This window comes from Neofelis nebulosa, chromosome 16, assembly GCF_028018385.1.
Source record: "Neofelis nebulosa isolate mNeoNeb1 chromosome 16, mNeoNeb1.pri, whole genome shotgun sequence".
In the NCBI taxonomy this organism is placed as follows: domain Eukaryota; kingdom Metazoa; phylum Chordata; class Mammalia; order Carnivora; family Felidae; genus Neofelis; species Neofelis nebulosa.
In genome coordinates, this window is record NC_080797.1 from 9,993,538 (window position 1) to 10,016,580 (window position 23,043).

Consider the following 23,043-nt stretch of genomic DNA (forward strand, 5'->3'; position numbering starts at 1 on the left):
GTCACAGTGCATTTCTTGATAAACGTTTTTTTCTTGATATTTTTAAATCTTTATTTATTTTTTAGAGAGTGCGATCTTTATTTTTGAGAGAGTGCACGAGCAGGGGAGGAACAGAGGGAGAGGGAGATAGAGAAGCCGAAGCAGGCTCTGGGATCCGAGCTGTCAGCACAGAGCCCGATGCGGGGTTCGAACTCACGAATCGTGAGATCGTGACCTGAGCCGAAGTCGGACACTTAACCGACTGGGCCACCCAGGCGCCCCATGACAGAGACAGAGAGAGAATCTCAAGCGGGCTCCACACTCAGCGTGGAGCCTGACGCGGGACTCGAACTCACAAACCGCAAGTTCATGACCTGGGCCTAACTGGGATGCTCAACCAACTGAGCCACCCCGGGTGCCCCTTGATAAACATTTTATTTAAAAAGTTCATCAACATCTTGTGAATGAGTACAAATTTGCTTAAGAAATCACGAATAACACCAAGGGAAGACTAACCTAGTCCAATGACTTACTGCTTTTAACACAAGTGGAAACAGTGTGCTTATTTGTATTCAGAGAAATAAGAACAAATGGGATAAGGACACATTACATGTAGCTATGGTACGGTTTTAAATGCTAAAGGGATTTACATAATATGGAAATGATACAAAATTTAGAGTATTTATAACGGGAAATGTAAGGGAAGGAACTATTTTCTGTTTTCATCTATACTACATTGTAGACCATGTTAAAAAAAAATTCTAGGAGTGCGAACCCAGACATTGATTTCCTATATGGCTCTACAAATGAGACCCACCTCAGAGGTTAAAGGGTAAGCGAAAATTCTGGACCTATTTTCCAAACCCAAAGACCGTTTGATGAATCAAGGCTGACTGCGGTAACTTCCCCAACTCTGTGCCTCGGGTTGAAGGTCCCCAGTGACAAAGGACCCTAGAAGGTGTCACCAATCCCTAGGCCTCCACAAGGTAGGAAGCAGTGGAGGGTATGCCCCCCGCCCCCCAGAATGGCAGCAGCTCCAGTCGACCAAGACAGAAGCACAACCCGATGTGGCACGGTTCTGAGCTCTGAGCCCAGTGCCAAGGGCCGCTTCTAAGGAAGACTTGAAGGTATGAACATGCTGAAATTGGGGGTGATGATGTTAAGGCCAATGGCATTCGGTGCTGTGTCTAACAGCTAAGTGCTTTTTAAAACCTTGACACAATAAAGCTTAAGTTGTCATACTAATATACAGAAAAACTAGATGGTTTTTCTTAAGTTTATTTATTTATTTATTTGGAGAGAGAGAGAGAGAGAGAGAGAACGAACGCAAGCAGGGGAGGGGCAGAGAGAGAGGGAGAGAGAGAATCCCAAGCAGGCTCTGTGCTGACAGTAGGGGGGGGGGCGGGGCCTGAACTCATGAACCATGAGATCATGACCTGGGCCAAAATGAAGAGTCCGATGTTTAATGAACTGAGCTACCCAGGTGCCCCCAAACTATGGGTTTGTTTGTTTTTTAATTAACTTTTTCAAATTAGAAGTTACTGGAAAGCTGAGAGTACTACAATACACAGTTTAATGCCTTCAGGCATCTTCCTTGCATCATACTTAATGAAGAAAACACTCAACGAAGGCAAGATTTATTTAATTGTTCTCATAAAATGAAGATTGAAATCACCAAGCCATAAACCGTGTTAGTAACGCTGGTTCTCTAGAATGAAGTAATCCTGGAAAGGGCCCTGATGAAAACGGAAGATAACTCAAGTTCAAGTCAGATGGGAGAGCCCAGCTCTTGTTATCACACAGCCACTGGCCATTCCCGACACGGCCACTGAAATGAAGGCTCCTTTTCAACCATCCGTCCGTCGGGTTTGAGGATGGGCAGGACTCAAACAGAGCAGCAGATCAACTCTGTCATCCTTTCCGGCTGAAGTGAGCTCCTCCCTTCTGCCAAATCTTAGCTTGCCCTCCGCATAGGTGTTACTACTCGCACCTTACCTAGACTACTAGGAATTTTTTTACATCAGTGTACGTTTGTGAAATATACCCACTTGTGTATTATGAGATACACAATCCAGTTGTGTTTGTTACGACATCTGTTTTCGTTTTTGTTTCTGTTGTTTCCATTCTGACACTTGATCAGCACTGCACTCTACATCCGGGAACCCTGACATGGAGCATACCACTGGATACATACACCATGGCAAGGGAGACCGCAGAGGCAGTGAGAAGCCCGGGGTTGACAGAATAAGGATGGCCTAGCCGTCACTCTTGATTTCTCTGGTCTTTTCCCCATCCTCCCATCAGACCGCCACTTATTCCTACTGAGGCTGGCTGTCTAACGGCATGAAGTTAAATTAAAAGCAAGCCCCACCTCATAATTGGGAAGACTAATATGATTTTCTAAAAAACATGCTTGCTGGGCCCCTGGGTGGCTCAGTCGTTAGCCATCTGACTTTGGCTCAGGTCATGATCTCACGGTTTGCGAGTTCGAGTACCACATCTGGTGAGCTCGAGCCTCGCTTCGGGTGAGCCCCACTTCTCTCTCTCTCTGCCTCCCGTGGGATTCTCTCTCCCCCCCCCCCAACCCTCACTCACTTGCACCCCCTCTCTCAAAAAGAAAAAAATGTTTGGATCCGCCTGGATGGCTCAGTCAGTTAAATGTCCAACTCTTGATTTTGGCTCAGGTCGTGATATCGAGCCCTGTGTGGGGCTCCATGCTGAGTGTTAAGCTTGCTTGGGATTCTCTCTCTCCCTCTCTCTCTGCCCCTCCCTTGCTCACATGCGCGCTCTCTCTCTCTCTCTCTCAAAATAAACTTAAAAAAATGATATGTTATACTAAAAAAATTTTTTTTTTAATTTTATATATTTGAGAGAGAGAGAACATGCACACACAAGCGGGGAAGGGGCAGAGAGGAGAGACAGAATCCCAAGCAGGATCCACACCATCAGCACAGAACCCGATGTGGGGCTCAAACTCACGAACCGTGAGATCATGACCCAAGCCGAGATCAAGAGTTAGATGCTTAAACGACTGTGCCACCCAGGTGCTCCCTGATGTGTTATATTTTTAAAGTGCCAAATGAAAAATTATAATGTGACAGATCACAGGTGCATCAAACTCTGTATTCATAGATACACACACTAGACGAGTACCCAGAACATTGAGAACAGGTGAATATTAAGCTGCTTGGGCTGTGAGAAAATTTCCTGTTTCTTTTGTATGGTTACATTTATGTAGTAAATTTAAAAAGCAGAAGGGAAAATCCTATCATAACAACATACAGAGAGTTAAGGGGGCAGGAAACATAAATCTTTGCAGAGAATAAAAAGCATGTTTAAAACAACAATAGCACAACCATTTAAATCAGATCAGATGCCTGTCTTAAGCAGTGATTCTCATGAGCTGAAAATAAAATATTTTCAGTCCCTTCTTTTTTTTTTTAATTTTATTTTTTATTTTTTTAAATTTACTTCAGTCCCTTCTTAATTTCCTTGTCTTACCCTAAGAATGCTACTTGGATTGTTCTTTGGTAGGTAGGTCTTCTCTCTACCATGCATTGATGAAGGAAATGGTGACATTCTGAAATAAATTACTAAACTTTCATTTCTTCAATAAGAACTCACAGACCTGCCCTGTGGGAGAGACAGGCGGGAGACAGAAATGAAAGTTCACCATTATCACCTACCACATAATTGCTGCCTTGCCTCTGAAACACAAGAGAACTTACCCCTTCGGTCTCAAAGAATCTAAACTACTAGGATTATTTTTTACTCTAACCATTCATAACTTTTTTTCTCAAAAGCTCCAATAATGCATTTATTGTCAAATCTAATCTCCCCCCCCCCCCCAATCTCCATCTTTCTCAACCTTTGGGTGGTATTTATTCCTCCTTCCCTTCGCTCTCCTTATCCATATCTCCTTATCCTCCAGTCGAGGAACCTGAAAAACATTTAAAATGTCCTCTCCCTTTTCTTTTGGTAACCAACCAGTCACTAAAACCAGCTATTTTTGGAAATGTTTCTATATTTTTTCTTTGTTTTCCTTTTGGTAAGGATCCAGTCTAGGTCCTTAAGAATGTTCCATCTAAATTTCTGAAATGTTCCCAAAGGTCTTTCCGATTCCAGCCTCTCCCAGCCCGGAGACATAATGGACCAATATCCCTTAAATATCCTGCTCACTGTTCTGTTCCAGAATCGGTAGGCATTCCCGCCTGCTTCATCATGATGATGTCAAACTTTGTCCCTGGGCTTTCCCGGTCAAGCATAATCTCATCCTAATCAACATATCCAACCTTTCACTTTGGGGTTTTTGTTCCCACCCCCCCATCGCAACAAACCTATTTAACCCATTCCACATCTCCACTGTCCCTGTGATTTGTTGAAACAGCCTTTCCTCTCCATCCTTCTGATGGGCATTTAAACATGCTTAACTCTCTTCAATTAAAAAAAAAAATCTCGGGGCACCTGGTTGGCTCAGTCGGTAGAGCATGCAACTCTGGATCTCGGGTTTGTGAGTTCGAGCCCCATGTTGGGTGCAGAGATTACTTAAAATCTTAAAAAAAAGTCTGTAGCCCACATCTTCCTCCTGCTATACCTGATTTCCTTCTTCCCCCTCACAACAGAATCCTCCCCAGAGTCCTGTACCTTGGTTGTCTTCACTTCTTCTTCTCTCTCCTCTGCCATTACTCAACCCAAACCTTGTCCACTGAGGCCATCCACAACCTCCACATGGGCCAACACAACAGAGACCTTCAATCCTCTCAGCAGAACTGGAACAATTCCTTTTTTTTTTTTTTTTTAAACTAATTACGTTATTTATTTATTTATTTATTTATTTTGAGAGACAGAGACAGAGAGAGAGAGAGAGAGAGAGAGAGAGAGAGAATCCCAAGCAGGCTCCGCAATGTCAGTGCAGAGCCTGACGTGGGGCTCGAACCCACAAACCACGAGATCATGACCTGAGCCGAAGTCGGACACTTAACCGATTGAGCCCCCCCAGGTGCCCGGGAACAAGCATGCCTCCAATGAACAACTCTCCTGGTTTTTCTCTTAGTTCAGCAACTGTCTTCGGTCTCTCTCCTTTGCTGGCCCCTCCTTGTCTCTCTGCTTCTACTTGTCAGAATCTTCAGACCTGGGTCCTGGGCCTTTCCTCCTCTCTTATTACAAATTATTTTCCTGGTGATTCTATTCCATCTCAAGATCCTAAAATACCACTTATATACAGATGACCCCCCAATTAACTCTCTTTATATGGACCTCTCATCTGAGCAACAGATCTGAATATCAAACTACTTACTTGGTAAGTATAATCGAATTACAACAAAAGTACCTCAAACTAGATTAAAGGCATAAAGGTAGGCTAAGAAAAAGTGAACGGAATGGGCAAAAGGCCTGGAGTGCAGGGAGCCCTGACAAGGAGGGGGCTGATGGGGAAGAAGGCACATTTCTAGAGGATGCTCAAGGAAGGCCTCATGGACAGAGCTTGAGATTCAAGGTGATATGCACTCATTAAAACAACGGCAAGATGCTTGGAAGAAAGAAAAGGATAGCACAAGAAAAAACTCTCAAAAATTTTAAATACATTTGTCAAATTATAAGCTTCGATAGAAGGGATGGAATGCAAAATCAAAGACCTCTCCTGACATGTAACAAGATTTAAACAGAAAAGGTAAACACTCAGGGCCAATCCGGAAGATCAAACAGTCAATTAACAGAAGATCTGGAAATACAGACCAGTGGAAGCACAGTGAAGGAAACGACCAAAAAACTGACACGAGAGAATCCTCCAACGCTGAAGAACGTTGAGTCCCAGAACTTGGGTCAGGCAGAATGAATGAAAAAAGACCCACATGAAGATACCCCTTTATAAAGTTTCAGGACACCAAGAATGCCTACAAGTTCAGGGAAGGGGTGTGAGCATGAGACTGGCCATCATTCATTATAGCAGTACTGAATTCTCAAAGGCAATGAAGCAAATACCTTCAAAGTTCTGAAAATGATTTTCAACCTAGAATTCTATATCTGACCTAACTATAAACTAGTCACAGAGGCAGACAATAAAACATACTGTCAAACATATGGAGACTCAGAAAAAAAATTAAACTGCTAACACCCTTTCTAAGTAAGTTACTTGAGAATGTGCTCCAGGAGAACGAGGGAGTAAACCAAAGAGAAAGAGGGTGAGTGATCGTGGGAGACCAATAGTTCTATTAGAGGAAACCAGTCACGGGGAGTCTCGAGAGGATACCCATGGAGCAAATCTGGAGAACACATCCAAACTGGGCCAAGAGGACAAGATGCCTCCCGAGGGAAGTTTCTTCGAAAGAACATCTGGTTGGATGAAGAATATGAAAAAAAAAAAAAATGAGGATATAATAAAAATAGTGAAAGGTTCTCAAAAAAATTAAAAATAGAATGACCCTAAGACCCGGCAATTACACTACTAGGTATTTATCCAATGGATACAAAAATACTGATTCAAAGGGGCACATGCACCCCAATGTTTATAGCAGCACTATTGACAATAGCCAGATTATGGAAAGAGCCCAAATGTCCATGGACTGATGAATGGATTTCAAAAAGAATGAAATCTTGCCATTTGCAACAACGTGGGTGGAACTACAGCGTATTATGCTAAATGAAATAAGTCAGAGAAAGATAAATATCATACGATTTCACTCATATGTGGAATTTAAGAAACAAAACAGATGAAAATTGGGGGAGGGAAGGATAAATAAGATAAAAACAGAGAGGGAGGCAAACCATAAGAGACTCTTAAATACAGAGAACAAACAGAAGGTTGCTGGCAGGGTGTTGGGTGGGGGGGTGGCTAAATGGGCGATGGGCATTAAGGAGAACACTTGTTGGGATGAGCACTGAGCGTTATATGTAAGTGATGAATCACTAAATCCTACTCCTGAAACCATTATTACACTGTATGTTAACTAACTTGGATTTAAATTTTTAAAAAAGTTCTTATCACAAGAAATAAACAGACTCTTAACTATGGAGAACAAGCTGATCCTTACCAGAGGGAAGGTTGCAGGGAGAGGGATGGGTTAAACAGATGATGGGGATTAAGGAAGGCACTTGTCATGATGAGCACTGGGTGATATATGCAAGTGTTGAATCACTATATTGTACACCTGAAACTAACACAGCACTGCATATTAACTAATCAGAATTAAAATAATAACTCAGAAAACAGTGAAAAACCCAGAAACTTCACAAAAACAGGAAGCTGCATAAGAAAGGTCACAAAATCGTACCACACGACTTTACTCTGTGGGGAATATATACATATATAGTGACAATTACACTGATACTATTTAAACTGACCTATACACCAAGTATGCAAGACTTGGTGTATATAGAACATTTGAATATTATCCCAGCTAGCAAATAAAGTTGAAATACATTAGGGAACAACAAATTAAAACAACTACGAGAGGGGCGCCTGGGGGCTCAGTCAGTTGAGCGTCCGACTTCGGCTCAGGTCGTGATCTCACAGTCCGTGGGTTCGAGCCCCGCGTCGGGCTCTGTGTTGACGGCTCGGAGCCTGGAGCCTGCTTCGGATTCTGTGTCTCCCCTGCTCTCTGCCCCTCCCCCACTCACTCTGTCTCTCTCAAAAATAAATAAATACATTACAAAAAAAAAAAAAAAAACAACTATACAGTACCACTACACACCTACGAGAATGGCTAAAATCCAAAACCTTAACACCACCGCGTGCCGACAAGGGTGCGGAGCAACAGGAACTCTTGTTCTTTGCTGGCAGAAATGCAAAATGGCGCAGTTAGGCAGTGAAGACAGTCTGGCAATTCCTTACAAAACTAAACACACTCTTGCCGTCGTTCAGCTATCGCACCCCTTGGTATTTACCCAAATGAGTTGAAAAGCGATGCCTACACACAAACCCGCACAAAGATGTTCAGAGCAGCTTTATTCACAACTGCCAAAACATGGAAGCAACCAAGGCGTCCTTCAGAAAGTGAACGGATAGACCATGATGCATCCAGGCAGTGGAGTATCCTTCAGTGCTACAAAGAAATGAGCTATAAAGCCATGAAAAGACAGGGAAGGACCCTAAATGCAGATGACTGGGTGAAAGAAGCCATTATGAGAAGGCTACACACTGTAGAATTTCAACTATAGAACATTCCAGAAGAGATAAATTATGGAGAGAGTAGAAAGATCAGGGGTTGGGCAGAGGGAAGAACAAACAGGCAGAGTACAGAGGAAACTGTTCCGTGCGATACTATAACGGGTGGATACATTTGTCCGAACCCAAAGAACGTGAACCCTAATGTGAACCATGGACTGAGTGGCTGTCATGTGCCAGCCATGTACAGGTCCATCAGTTGTAACAAATGGACCACTGTAGTGAGGGATATTGATGGTGAGAGGAGCCCTGCACACTTGGGGGGGGGGGGGGCAGGACAGGGGTTACAAGGGTGGGCACGCTGTGCCCTCTCAATTTTGCTGTGCCCAAAACTGCTGTGAAAGTCTACTTTAAAAAAAAAAAAAGGCACCTTAGCAGTTTAATTAAGCAAGTGTATGTAAGTGGTTAACTTCGAGAAGTGGGATAAGAACGGGGACGGGGTAGAGCAACAGCAGTTTTGCTTTTCATAAGGGCCCTATTTCGTTTTTTAACCTGTGCCTATACCACGTCAATAACGAGAATGGAGAAAAAGACACGTGAGTGCTGGTGGATGCAGCTCGGAAGGAGGTAATCAGGCGTCTGTTGGTTTTACAGGCGGTGCTGTCCCTTTGGACTCAGAACAAGTGAGATAAAAAAGTTTGAGGCGACTCAGCAAAGCAGAAGCAGGGCCACAAGGAACTGAAGTCTGTTATCAAATCTCAGGCCCCACCTTGCCTGTGGCGGAAGGTAATTCTTCCCTAGTTCCACTGCCTTTTGGGAAGTTTCCGTGGAGTGTTTTCTAGAGATGCATTCACCTCATATGAAAGTCAATGGAAACTCCTTGGCAGACCAAACAGAGGAAGCCACTCAAAAGAATCCTACCCGTACCAATGAACCAAATCACTTGTGCAGTTTGCTTTCTTGGCTAAAAGCAAACAGTCGGGTCCACGTTTAGAGATGGGTTTTTTTGTAGCAGGATAAAAGTTTTCTGTCTTGTCATTATTTTTTTTTCTTTTTTTGCAAGGTGCCAAATTAATCTTGCTCACACTCCACTGGCTCAGCATCTCGGGTTAGAGTTGAAAACACTTGTAAATCTGCATCCTTCTCGGCGCGCCTGGGTGGCTCAGTCTGTTAAGTGTCGGACTTCAGCTCAGGTCATGATTTCACAGTTTGTGAGTTTGAGCCCCGTGTTGGGCTCCGTGCTGACAGCTCAGAGCCTGGAGCCTGCTTCAGATTCTGTGTCTCCTTCTGTCTCTGACCCTCCCTCTCTCTCTGTCAAAAATCAACATTAAAAAAATTTTTTTAAATTGCATCCTTCTCTTTCCCAAATAGTCACACTGTTCCATGGCCACCATGAACGATGCTCTCGACAGAGAGGGCCTCTGAACAAAAGACGCCGAAGGGGGTCTGGCCTAGGGAGGGCACAGCGACCACTCTGTGCTGGGTCTTTAAAGGCAAGACAAAGTGGGGAGACAAAGCGGCAGTGTTACGAGAAGAGATAATAGCATGGTCTGAGTGGCTTCTTGCAGGGGGCCCACACGGCTGGCAGTCCCCTCCGGGAGAAGCCAAAATGCAAAACGGCTCTGGAAGGGCAGCTCCCAACACGCCAAGTTGAAAAGCCCAAAGCAGGCGGGACGTCTCATTTCCACTGAAACTGAAGTGGCCAGAGGACCAGTTGGCCCCAGATTTCACTCTGCGTGCTGGGTTGGCTTCCTAGCCCACTGTGCGGGCCAAATGAAATCCTCATTACCTAACTCCTCTGCGTGGGAGGTGCGCCCCCAGGGTCTCTGGTCAGCAAACTGGAAAGGAGAAGGGGCTGACGGCGGTGGGGCTTTAGTGAATTACAACATCTGCCTCTCCGTGAGTAGCCTTCCCTTCAGTAGAGATGAGAAAATATCCACTTCCCGATTTGTGAGTCTTTTTTTTTAATTGTTTAAATGTTTTGTTTATTTTTGAGAGAGACAGGGAGAGGGAGGGAGGGAGGGAGGGAGGGAGAGAGAGAGAGAGAGAGAGAGAGAGAGAGAGAGCACTCGAGGGGGAGGGTCAGAGAGAGAGGGAAACACAGAATCGGAAACAGGCTCCAGGTTCTGAGCTGTCAGCACGGAGCCCGATGCGGGGCTCGAAGTCATGAACCGTGAGATCACGACCTGAGCTTAAGTCGGGCACTTACCTGCCTGAGCCACCCAGGCATGCAATATGTGAGTCGTGATACACCTGAGAAGGACCCATGCTAGATCACGATTTAGCTCTGACTCCCTAACATTACATACACTTTGCCCAGTGATAGCTCCATCTCATAGCAACCACTGAGAAACGTCCAAATTCCACCACTAAAAGGAACCAAGTTCACCTGCATGTGTAATTACAGAAATTAGAGAATTAGGCAGAGGGGGCGCGCGCCGAAATAGGTTTATCTGGATCAACGTCACTTTGTTCTGTTTGCTTAAACCACGCATTGGTCAAAACATAGAACTTTAAGGAACTGACCACATTCTTTATTTTTTTTTAATGTTTATTCATTTTGAAAGCGAGAGAGGGAGAGCGGGGAGGGGGCAGAGAGAGGGAAAGAGAGTGAATCACAAGCAGGCTCTAAGCATAGAGCGCAGAGCCTGACGCGGGGCTCAAACTCACGGGCCATGAGCACCTGACCTGAGCTGAAATCAAGAGTCAGATGCGTAACCGAGCCACCCAGGTGGCCCTTCCCACATTCTTTAAACTGAGAGTTCGCGATGTAGGCGATGCTAATACCAGTTCACATCTGCACCACTTTGGTCTTTCAAAGCGTTTTCATACACATTAATTTGCGGCTCACAAAAATCATTTGGCAAAGTGCTGTTATCTTTATTTTATGGATAAGGAAACGGACTGTCTGAGACGCTTCACAGTTCGCCCATGGGTCTCACAATAAGTACGTCTTCTGATACCTAAGGAAGCGCAGAATCGTATCATTTCCAAACTGGAAGAAACAGAGAAACCACGTAGCCTGATCTTTCATACAAAGTAGTATCAACAGCATCCAACCTCTGATGCTATTTACCAAACTGTCACGTGCCAGAGACCAAGGATTTGCAGTGAAAGAGAAGCAAGCACCGGACAGCCCCTTCCACTGCTGGAGGCTCCAACAGTTGGACAATCCTTCTTTATACGGGGCTCAATTTGATCTTCGTTAACATGGCACATGTTGGTTCCAGTTCTGAAACAATCTGGAACCACAAAGAACAGAATTATTGCTTTTTCCACGTGACATCTGAATATGTGAGGGCAGCTTTGTTTCGCTCCTTGGTTTCCCATTCTTGAAGCAAAAGCATTCCTCACCCTTCCCACCAGGCCTCACGGGACCCGGGGTCATTCATCAGGGGGACTGCCTGGAGAGCCTCTGATTTAGCAACATCCCTCGGAAATGTTACCCAGAATCTCAAAAATGCTGCAGTTGTGGTCGCTATGAGTAAGGAAGCGTCTAGTCACAAGAGGACACCCAATTCAAGCCTGAAACAATAAAATGAGTTTTTGGCTTCTATAACTGGAACTCTAGGGGCAAGTCTGAGTCTTGCTGGACTTGAGGTCCAGCACGACTGAAATATGCTTTCAGGGACCGTCGCTCTCCCTCGTACGTGCACCTGGGCAGGCTACCTTCATCAGCGATCTGCCTTGCCTCATGGCAGTGTGATGCCTGGGCAGCTCCAGGCCTCAGTCTGCACACCATCAAATCCAGGGAATGGTGCTAAGACTCTTCTGGAGGCCCTAACAAATGTCTCCTCGCATCTCATTCAGCCTGGGTCGCTACTGGCCTCGACTCATGAAGGTCAAGGTGATATGCTGATTCATTGAAGGCCGGGGGGGGGGGGGGGGGGGGGGGGGGGAGGGCGGGGAAGGGGCAAATTATCCAAGGAGAAAGAGATCCTGACAGAAGAGGGAAGCAGACGCCAGAACAAACATCAAGTAATACAACACACACAAAATGGCATAGTGCACCAGTTTTTAAAACAAATAAAAAAAGGCTTCAGACCCCAGCAGGGGACATTAGGCAACAATTAAAAATGAAAATTATGGGGGCACCTGGATGGCTCAGTCAGTTAAGCCTCCGACTTTGGCTCAGGTCACGAGCCCTGCGTTGGGCTCTGTGCTGACAGCTCAGAGCCTGGATCCTGCTTCAGATTCTGTGTCTCCCTCTCTCTCTGCCCCTCCCCTGCTCACACGCTCTCTCTCAAAAATAAATAATAAACAAAAACAAATTTTAATGAAAATTATGCATACTGTTTAGCAAGTTACCACTGCTTCAGGACAGTTGCCCCTTAATTTCATAGGTAGAAAAAACCATTTTATTATTATTTTTTTAATGTTTATTTATTTTTGAGAGAGAAAGAATGAGCTGGGGAGGGGCAGAGAGAGGGGGACGGAGGATCCAAAGCAGGCTCTGTGCTAACAGCAGTGAGCCCAATGCGGGGCCCGAACTCCCGAATCGTGAGACCGCGACCTGAGCCGAAGTCGGATGCTCGGCCGACTGAGCCACCCAGACTCCCCTGGAAAGAACAATTTTCTTTTGCAGGTGAAGAACTTGGGAAAGGCCTGGCCAGGCACTTGTGACTTCGATGCTCTCAGGTGGCTGCAGTAACCGGAAGACTCGCTGGGCCGGACATGCCACGGGGCTCGCTCACATGGCGGGCAGGGCAACCAATGCGGTCGCGTGGCAGCTGAGCTGGGCTGTCGGTCGGAGCACTGTTGGGGGGCCTCTCCAGGAGGGGGCGGGGGGTGGGTCTCAGGGTGGCTGGGCTTGTTACAGAATGGCTCAGGGCTCCGGATGTGTTTCTGCATACAAGGGTCACCACATGGCCTCTTCCAGGCCAGCCTTGGCAGTCACACGGGTCACTTCTGTCATACTCCACTCGGAAGCAGTCCTGGGCCTGCCCAAGTTCAAGGTTCGCGTTCCTTGACCGAGCAAGTGGCAAAGTTGCACTGGGGAAGTGCACACGAGGTGGGAGGCAGAGGCGGAGCCATCTCGGGGGAATACAATCCGTCACACCTCCCTAGGCTGACCACACAGTTTTATCTCATGAAGCCATTAACCGTGTGCCTCTATTTCCCAAACTGATGTTCTCATTGTTGAAATGTCTAGACATGGAAGCCAACGTTCATTCCACTGACAGGTTGCCAGTTCCAAATTCACACTGAAGACAGTGGTAAGATCCACTCCCTGGTAAATACAAGACTCTCGATGTTTTGCACTTTTTGGGGCAAGCTGGTCCCATTTCTTCCCTACAGTAAGAAGGAGTAAAGGCATGCTTAAGAAATCTGTTGGGTGGGCACCTGGGTGGCTCAGTTGGTTAAGTGTCTGACTCTTGATTCTGGCTCAGGTCAGGATCTCACGTTCATGAGATCGAGCCCCACAATGGGCTCTGCGCTGACAGCACGGAACCTGCTTGAGATTCTCTGCCTCCCTCTCTCTCTCTCTCTGCCCCTTTCTGGCTCTCTCTCTTAAACAAACTTAAAATATATATATATGTTGTGGCTTCACCATTTCTTCAAAATCAACCTCTAAGAGCAATGAAAATATGTTTAGTGTTTCACCACAAAAGGAATAAAATGAACCTTCCCTTACTCTTCACTTACTTTATTAATATTTTTAATTTAAAGAAAACAGAAACAGCCTTCTCTCCTATGCACAACTTATTCTGCACCAAATACTTTACATATATTGTATTAGCTCACTTAAACCCTTTGTTGCAGCTACTGATTTTATATGTATTTTACCTCGCAGGAAATGGAGGCACGGTTGCGTTCAGATAACTTGCCCAAGGTTACAACAGCTTAAGTGGAGATTTGAACCCAGAAACGTGGGCTCCAAAGTTCTCACTCTTAGTCACCAAACTCTCCCCCCTGGCATACAGAAATAATGCTCTTTCTCAAACTGAAATAATCAAAATCCCCTATTTTCCTGAGATAGCAAAATGAAATATGAGATATGGAAAGAATGTGTTCTTCCACACTGACACAGACAGGCCTGTTAGTTTTTTGTTTGGGATCATAACATATGCATATATGACATAAAGCTGTTAGCATTTCTTTGTGAATTCTACTTTTATCACTAGAAGGCATTTACAGCCTTCCAGGACAGTGAAAATAGAGCTAACTTGTTCTCTTTAATAATATAGTACTTCATAGGAGTGATGAACTACAATTTATTCAATCAGTTCCTGCTGGGGAACATTCAGATTTGAGCCATTACAAAAAAAGGGGGGGCGGGGGGTGCCTGGGTGGCTCAGTCGGTTAAGTGTCCGACTTCGGCTCAGGTCACGATCATGCAGTTCAGGAGTTTGAGCCCCGCGTCGGGCTCTGTGCCGACAGCTCAGGGCCTGGAGCCTGCTTCACATTCTGCGTCTCCCTCTCTCTGACTCTCCCCCACTTGCACTCTGCTCTGTCTCTGTCTCTCAAAAATAAGTAAAAACATTTAAATTTTTTTTTTTTTTAAATGTACTGCAATTACCAACCTTTTTCTGCATTCACTACATACTTAAGTGGTGGTGTTTTTATTTCTAGGGGGCAGAATCCCCCAAGATGGGACTGCTTTGTCAAAAGGAACATACAACTTTTCAATCTCGATAGCTGTTACTAGATTCCTTTCCAAAAAGATTACAACCATTCACGCTGCCACCCACAACGCACAGGAATAATTTCTTCTTTAGACCCTGATCAGTGCTGATTACTCTTTTTGAGGGGTGAAAAATGATTTCCTCTGACTTCCATTTCTCTGATTACAAGTTATGTTCAATATCTTTGTTTCCTCTTTTTTCTTTCCTTTCTTTTTTTTTTTTTTTTTTGGTTTTGTTTTGCACTGAGTTACTTATCACGCTATTGCCAACTGACCTGTACCACTGCCTCCTTAGATATTTATCTACCCGTATCTGTTTCTAGGTATACCTCACAGATTCAGGATATTTTGAGCATTTCCCCCAGATTGTTACATATGTCTAAGCAGAGGCTGGATATGCCTCAGTATTTCTTCTCTTTTCCTTTCTCAACAACATGACTTCTTTGGGGGGCACATGGTTCCAGAATAAGGGCATTCCCCAGCCTCTTTTGCAGCGGGGTATGGCTGGGTAGCTAAGTTCTGGCCAACTGGATACAGTATCTTCTGGAAGCTCCCCTTACCAGGCAGTGCTCACCCCTTTCCTCCATTCTTATCATACTATTATCGCTGCTTGAAATGCAAAGGTCATGTTTGGGACGTGAGGTCGGGATCTCACCTAATGGAACCAGAGGTCAGCAAGAACCAGGCCCAGCACCTTTGAGCCTCATACTGGCCTGGACCATGTACCGAGACTTAAAAAAAATTTTTTTTTAATATTTATTTTTGAGAGAGAGAGAGACAGAGAGACAGAGACAGAGACAGAGCACGAGTGGGGGAGGAGCACAGAGACAGGAACACACAGAATCTAAAGCAGGCTCCAGGCTCTGAGCTGTCGGCAGAGCCCGATGCAGGGCTCGAACTCACGAACTGCGAGATCCTGAGCTGAAGTTGCACACTTAACCAACTGAGCCACCCAGGTGCCCCACGCCCCATGTACCCAGACTTACATGAGAGATGAATTCAGGTCTTCTTTAAGCCACTACTATCTGGGGGATTTTGTCACTTGCAGCCAAATTTAACACTAACAGAGAGAGTGGACCCTGAATATAAGGGGATAATCGTTTCCCAAAAGAGTAAAAAACAAAAACAAAATAAAAACTTCTTGACCAACTTGAGTAAGCTTTTATTACTACAGTCAAATCCCTACCTTAATTTATATATTACTCACTTATATTTAGTATGTAATATGTATTACATATTATATATAAAATATGTACTTCAATAAATTGTATATTACATGTTAGTAATAATGTCTTATCATATTACAGAATGCATATTAATATATTAAAATTATATCTATATGTTCATATTTAAAATCGTATTACATAAAATATATTCATTTAGAAATATTGATCCCAGGGCACCTGGGGGGGGGGGGGGCTCAGTGGGTTAAGCGTATGACTCGGTTTCAGCTCAGGTCGTGATGTCAGGGTTTGTGAGATCGAGCCCCACGTCAAGCTCTGTGCTGACAGTGCATAGCCTGCTTGGGATTCTGCCTCTCCCTCTCTCTCTTTCTCTGTCTCTCAAAATAGATAAATAAACGTAAAAAAATTTTTTTTAATTTGAAAAAAAAAAGAATTATTGATCCCATACTTGTATTTCAAGAAAATTTGTATCCAGATTCATCACATGCACGTTCTCCCTCACCGCCTTCATCAACACCACAGCTACTTTTAAGCCATCTGTTCCAGGCGACCAGAGAACTATCTAAGCTGTTTTGAGTTTGGGCGCTTTTTGAATCCACGGACTGCATCATGCTGCCACTGAAATTTTCATACCAAGTCTCAAAAGCATATGTACATGGCATGATGTCAATTTCTTCTAAAAAAAAAAAAATGCTTCCTGCCGGTATATATTTGTGATCCCTACAACACAATCACTTGCTGTCATAATCTTTCAAAACCTCAATTTAGCAACACGGAATGCTTGTAACTATGAGGTTATACTTCGTAGAATAAACACCAAATTTGTTTTAAATTTGTCTCCCTTTTGGGGCGTCTGGGTGGCTCAGTCGTTAGGCGTCCGACCTCGGCTCAGGTCATGATCTCACGGTTTTTGAGTTCGAGCCCCGTGACGGGCTCTGTGCTGACAACTCAGAGCCTGGAGCCTGATTCGGATTCTGTGTCTCCCTCTCTCTCTGACCCCTCCCCTGCTCGCACTCTGTCTGTCTCTCTCTCAAAAATAAATATACAATAAAAAAAAAATTGAAAAAAAAATTTGTCTCCCTTTTTCTAAACCAACTCTGTCAGGTAGCACCCATAAAACTCTAAAATTAAAACTGAGGTTATTTTAGTCTGTCTTCCCTGAGTCTTACTTTGTTATTCAGAATAAAGTAATTAAGAACATGACGCCTTGGTTAAAAATGACACTTTTTGAGGCTTGAATTAAGGAGTTTCCTTTTTTTCCTCAAAGAAAGAATTCTGGGGAGAAATTAGTCCCATTTCCAAGCATACTAATTTGAGACGGATTAATAATTTTATGACATTAAATCTGCCCGTTCTGGAAAACAGTAGCTTCTCCATTATTTCAAGTCTTGTTCTATGAATCACAGTGAGATTTAACATCTTCTACCTTATGTCCTAGAATATTCTAGGTAAAATTATTCCTAAATATTTTATGGCACCTTTGAACTGGATTTTTTTTTTCAATTTCCACTGTGAAGAAGTTATTGCTAGTATAGAAAAAAAGCTTATATTCTTTTTATATTTATCTCATATACAGTCACTTACCAATTCCCTTACTCTTGGGTCTAATTTTTCTTTCCAATATTTAAGCCAAAAGATGTTTTGCCTTATTGCACTAATAACAAAATAACTAATAATAATACTTAAAGTTTTATATTATTTCCAGGAATTACTGTATACATTTATATTTGGGGGGAAATTCATCCATTTCCTCCAGTTTTTTTAATGTATTAGTATACACTGAATTTTTCACTTTTCATGTCTTTAACAATAGATCCTTACCCATTTTTAATGTTTTTCCTCTCCTTTTCTTTAACCAGAAATAATTTCCATTATTTGCCTTTTCAAAGTACTAGTATTTGGTTTGGTTTATCTTCTTTATGGTTTTATGTCTTCTATTTCATTCCTTCCAGCTTTCCTCATTAATTTATTTCTCTTTCTTTTGTTTTCTTCCTGGTTTCATAGGTTGAATATTCCACTCCTACATTTTCAGTCTTTTTTCTCTTAGGTAATAAAAGCATCTGTGATTGTACATTTTCCTCTGAGTTCAGCTTCAGTTCCATTCCATCTACTTTGCTACAAAACTCTCCTCCCTTTGTGTGTTTCTGGATTATTTATAATTTGTTTTGACTTTCTCTTGGTGCAGAGATTATTTAAAAATGGTGTCCCTGAATTCTTAAGTCGTTTTTTTAAATAATTGTCTTTTTGACCATCATTCATTTCACTGGATTAAGAGGACAGAAGACTGCATACAGAATCAGAATTTTTATATTTTGCTTTTCATTTCCGGTGACAAAGTACGTGATCAACTCCTATAAACAATTCCTAGATCTAGAGAATATGTATTTCCTGTTCTATAAATTTGTTGAATCTTTTATTTATAACCTCTATATTTTTGCTTTGTTTGTTTGTTTCAGAGGTTGGAAACTGGCAGCCTGCAAGCTACAGATATGTTTTATTTGGCCGGCAAAGGGCTTTAAAATGTATGAATGTCAATGCCTTTAGGCAAGGCATGCAATCTCTCCTTCACTGTACAATTCCCATCTTCTCTGCTGTCTTACACCCAATAATTCACATATTAATGTTGCCCACGTGGTCCCTGTGGGCATCCAAGTTGGCAGTCTAGTTTCCCTGGCCTGTCAAATTAGAAAAGACACATAATTAACATCTCCTAGTATCAGTATGTTTTTAAAAATTAAATTCTTTTATTCCCAATTTTTGTTCTATGTGTTTTGTTGCTTAAAGATTAAAGACAGTTGCATGTTTTTGGCTTTTGTCAGTATAAAATATCCCTCTTTGTCCTGTTCAATGCTTCTGTTCTTACCTTCTGCTTTGTCTGACACTAATATGCTTATGTTTGTTTTTTAATAGGTGAATTTAGCTTAAGAATATTTATTTTGGGGCTTTTATCTAGCTTTATTGTTTTGACTTCATTTTGTTTACGGTTTATTAACTCTTATTTCACCTTTTTTCCTTCCCCTCACCTTTGCTCAATTTGATATTGCTTCTCTTTATTCCTTTCTGACCTGCTTACCCTTCATTATCAACCTCAATCCCTATCATTTTGGAAATACTCTGCATTTCTATTCCGTTTGTGGTTACGGGCCATTCGTAACAGTCTTAACTAAACCTTCATCAAAATTAAATAAATATGTCCCCCAATTCCTTACCAACAAAGATGAGATTAATTTTAGAGTAATTTTCCATACGAATGCCTTGAATGCCCCCACCTGCAATCGTGGATTTTGCTGACAGTCTCGAATTTTTAGTTCTGGGCTATTTCCTAGATTTTCCTTGAAGTATGATCCTTCTCTTCAAAAGTTCCACTTTACAGTTACATTACAAAATTTCAGCTAAGTTCGCATCCTTGATTTATATACACAATGCTTCATGCTACACGAGTCACTGCTCACCACTGTTTTCTTATATTCTTGGTCTTCCTCTAGCTTGATGTTTCTACTGATCCAATTACCAGTCTCTAATTGGTCATTTGAATGCTTGCTCAAGTAGGGTATATAAATCCTTCATGTCTAAAAATATCCTTTTTCACTCTGATTCATTAAGTGATATCTTGGCAGGAGAATCTGAATCTGGCACTCTTTCTGAGTACCTAGCTTTCCAACCTTTCTTCCCTATGCTTAGGACTTGCCCACTTCATTAGTCTCAGTTGAAGGCAGGGTCCACCTCCCACTGAATAAACTGAAAACATCAGCTGTTTGCTTTCTCAGCTCCGCTTTGCAGCTAAGGTGTGCCCTTGACCCTGACAGTATTTATGCCTGCCCCAGATTTTGGCTCAGCAACCAGTGCTACAAAGCAAGGACTATGAGAAGAAATGCTCGCTGGCAGCTATGGTGGCTGCAGCAAGATGAAGATCCTGGCAAGCAATGGCCCAGGTGCTCGCTGTGGGCTCCAGCGCCAGCAGGTCTGATGCAAACTGCATTTTCTGTGCTCACGCACACAGCAGCAGCGTCCAGCCTGAGCCAATTCTGCGTGAGATTTTAGGCACTGTTCCTTGGCTGCACAATCTCTGTGGCTCATTCTCCAATTCCACAGCAACTCTATATCCACTAAAAAATGTTTTTTCCTTCCTAAATCAACGCAAATCAGCTTCCGTAGCCTGTAGGTAAGGACCCAGGCTAACATGGCTGGGTATAGAAGACTTAAAGCTCTTTGGGGTCAACAGTCCCAACGGACGCTATCCTAGCTTCTAGTGAGCATTCCAACACCATCATAATTCTCTTCAAAACTGACCTATCTTCCTGTCTAAAAATTGGTAGGCTTTTTGTTTGTTTGTTTGTTTTAAGTTTATTTATTTCGAGAGAGAGAGAGCAAGCAAGCAGGGGAGGGGCAGGGAGAGAGAATTCCAAGCTCTGTGCCGTCAGCACAAAGCCCCATGCAGGGCTGGAACCCACAAACTGTGAGATCATGACCCAAGCCAAAAGTGGATGTTCAACTGACTAAGCCACCCAGGAGCCCCGGTAGGATTTTTATCTTTATTGCTGTAGTTGGGCAATTAAATTATGCCTTTTTCCAGACTTCTAGCAATCCTTTTTAATTTGAAGCCCAAAATTTCCTTCAGCTTAGGTTCTCTCCTTTTATGTGTCAGGTCTTCTCCATCTGTTCCTTTCTCACCTTCCTACACTGGTCTCTCTCAAACATGTTACCTATTTTGCCTCATGATATTGGTATCTTTGTTTCTGACAAGATGCTGCTTCCAGAAAACGAATTCAGTTCTCATGGGGGCCGTTATCCTTTGTATTTCATCTAATAAAAGTTTCAAATCAGGAAAAAAACTCTTTGAGTTACTTACTACTTTTTTGTTGTTGAATGCTTTCTTCTGTCTCTTTTTTTTTTATTTTTATTTTTTTCATGTTTATTTATTTTTGAGAAAGGAAGAGAGACAGAGCACAAGCAGGGGAGGGACAGAGAGAGAGGGAGACACAGAATCCGAAGCAGGCTCCAGGCTCCGTGCTGTCAGCACAGAGCCCAACATGGGGCTTGAACCCACAAATCATGACATCATGACCTGAGCCAAAGGCGGACATTTAACCAACCAAGCCATCCAGGAGCCCCTCTTGTCTCTTTGATTTAGCTTTGCTTGTTCAGAATGTCCAGCTTGAGCTCTCTATCTCAAGTTATTAAATCCTCCTGAAAGTGGACCACACTTTCGCTTTGCCAAATCTGGGTTTGACCTTCGGCACCCAGGCACATGAATGCTTCTCCAACAGTGGCAGATCATCACGCAGAGGAATGGGAGTTTTCATTCTAGAACCCAGAAGTGCATGGACTGGCACACTAGGACCTCTTCCACCACGCCATGGGGAACGCTTCTGTCTGATCTCACGCTTCTGAGAGTAAACACAGGAGAAGCAGTCCCTGCCAACCGCTAGCTCCTCAGATGTGCAGGGCCCACGGTCCCTTCAAAAAATAAATGCAGGAAGGGGAAAAGAGAGCTGTTAACACTTGCACACTGTCGTGTTTACTGTGCTGAAAATCCTTTCTGTTGGAAGCAGTGGCCAAGAGACGGGACCAGGCCTAAGCTACACTATCCATATATACCCAGACTCCTGACCCAAGGTATGCCAGAGGAGGGCAAGATGGGGGGAATTACTGACTGCTCTTGTCTTTTGCCACCCTTTCCATAATCCGCTTCTAAAGCTTCACATAGCCATTCCATGTGAGCCATTCCTAAATATTAATCTCTAGCTATAAGATGTCCAACCATCTGTTTAATCTCTCCATCCCTATGCCCTGGCATGAATGTAGTTCAGAGTACTTGCATTTAACAAACCTTTCCTAGACATCTTGTAAGTGCCAAGCCCAGCGGTCGAGGTACTGATGTAGAAATGTATGTAACAGCTATGTAAGGAGATGGCTGCAATCCAGTACAGCAAATAGAGTAAAAACAGCAAATGTGGAACCTGGGGAGCACAGGACACCAGGCCCAGCCCAGAGGGTCAGGGAAGGTGGTCAAGGAAGGGATCACAACTAAGCTGTGTCTTGAGGGGAGATCAGCATGAGTGGTGAGAACAGGTGATTTCGACAGAGCTAACGGAACCGTGGACAAAGTGGAGCAGACAGACGAAACCACAAGCCCAGCAAATAACATGTAATCAAACGAAAGAGTAAAAGAACATCACTAAAATCAGGGAGGGGCTAATCTCGCTTGCCCCATCATCTTGAAAAGCGTCACCCTGAGAGAGAAAAGAGGTTAAAACTCAGAAAAGCCAGATAGACTGAGGGCAAGGAGGTAAAAGCAAATGAGTAGAATTGTAAACAACCTATCTTCCTGCTATCCACTCCTTCTATAGGAGCAGAAGTTTCCTGGGATGGGAGGTTAGGTATTTATTTAGTCAAAGGAAAAAATACAGACCATCTCCACTGACCAGCAACCGCTTTCCCCTAATACAAATCAAACAGCAGCTTCACAGAAGTTAACAGAACCATTCAGATGTTCCTGTCGGCTAAAACTGAAAATTTCTTTTCTTTTTTTAAGTTTATTTATTTATTTTGAGAGAGACAGAGACAGAGTGAGTGGGGGAGGAGCACAGAGAGGGAGAGAGAGAGAATCCTGAGCAGGCTCCCTGCTGTCAGCACAGAGCCCGATGTGGGGCTTGAACCCATGAAACCGCGAGATCACGACCTGAGTGGAAACCAAGGGTCAGACGCTTAACCAACCGAGCCACCCAGGTGCCCCTAAAACTCAAAATTTCTAAAAGTGAATTCTTTAGGCTGCCTCTCTAATTCTCCTCCTGACCTCCTGGTCTCGGGCTCTCTCGGGGTCTCTCTTGGGGGGAAGTGTGTGTGTGTGTGTGTGTGTGTGTGTGTGTGTGTCTCACTTAGTGATACCACCATTTCCCCAGTCATCCGATCTAAATACAATGCCTTTAGTTCATTTCTCCCTTTACAGAGAAAAAGTTAAAAATTTTACTAGAGTGGGGCTGCCCGGCTAGCTCAGTCAGTAGAGCACGCAACTCCTGATATCAGGGTTGTGAGTTCAAGCCCCATGTTGGGCATGGAGCCTACTTAAAAAAAATTTTTTTTTAATTTACTAGGCAATATAAAAGATAATGAAGACATCACACTCCTAGAAAGAAAGGCTCAATACTGAAAAA

At 43.5% G+C, this 23,043-nt stretch overlaps 1 protein-coding gene across 15 annotated transcripts in view; it reads right to left on the reverse strand.

The window, feature by feature from the left end:
• The window catches only part of SPECC1 (sperm antigen with calponin homology and coiled-coil domains 1), a 287,227-nt gene that overhangs the window by 106,129 nt on the left and 158,055 nt on the right, over positions 1–23,043 (reverse strand). The gene's annotated exons all lie outside the window — the stretch shown is intronic.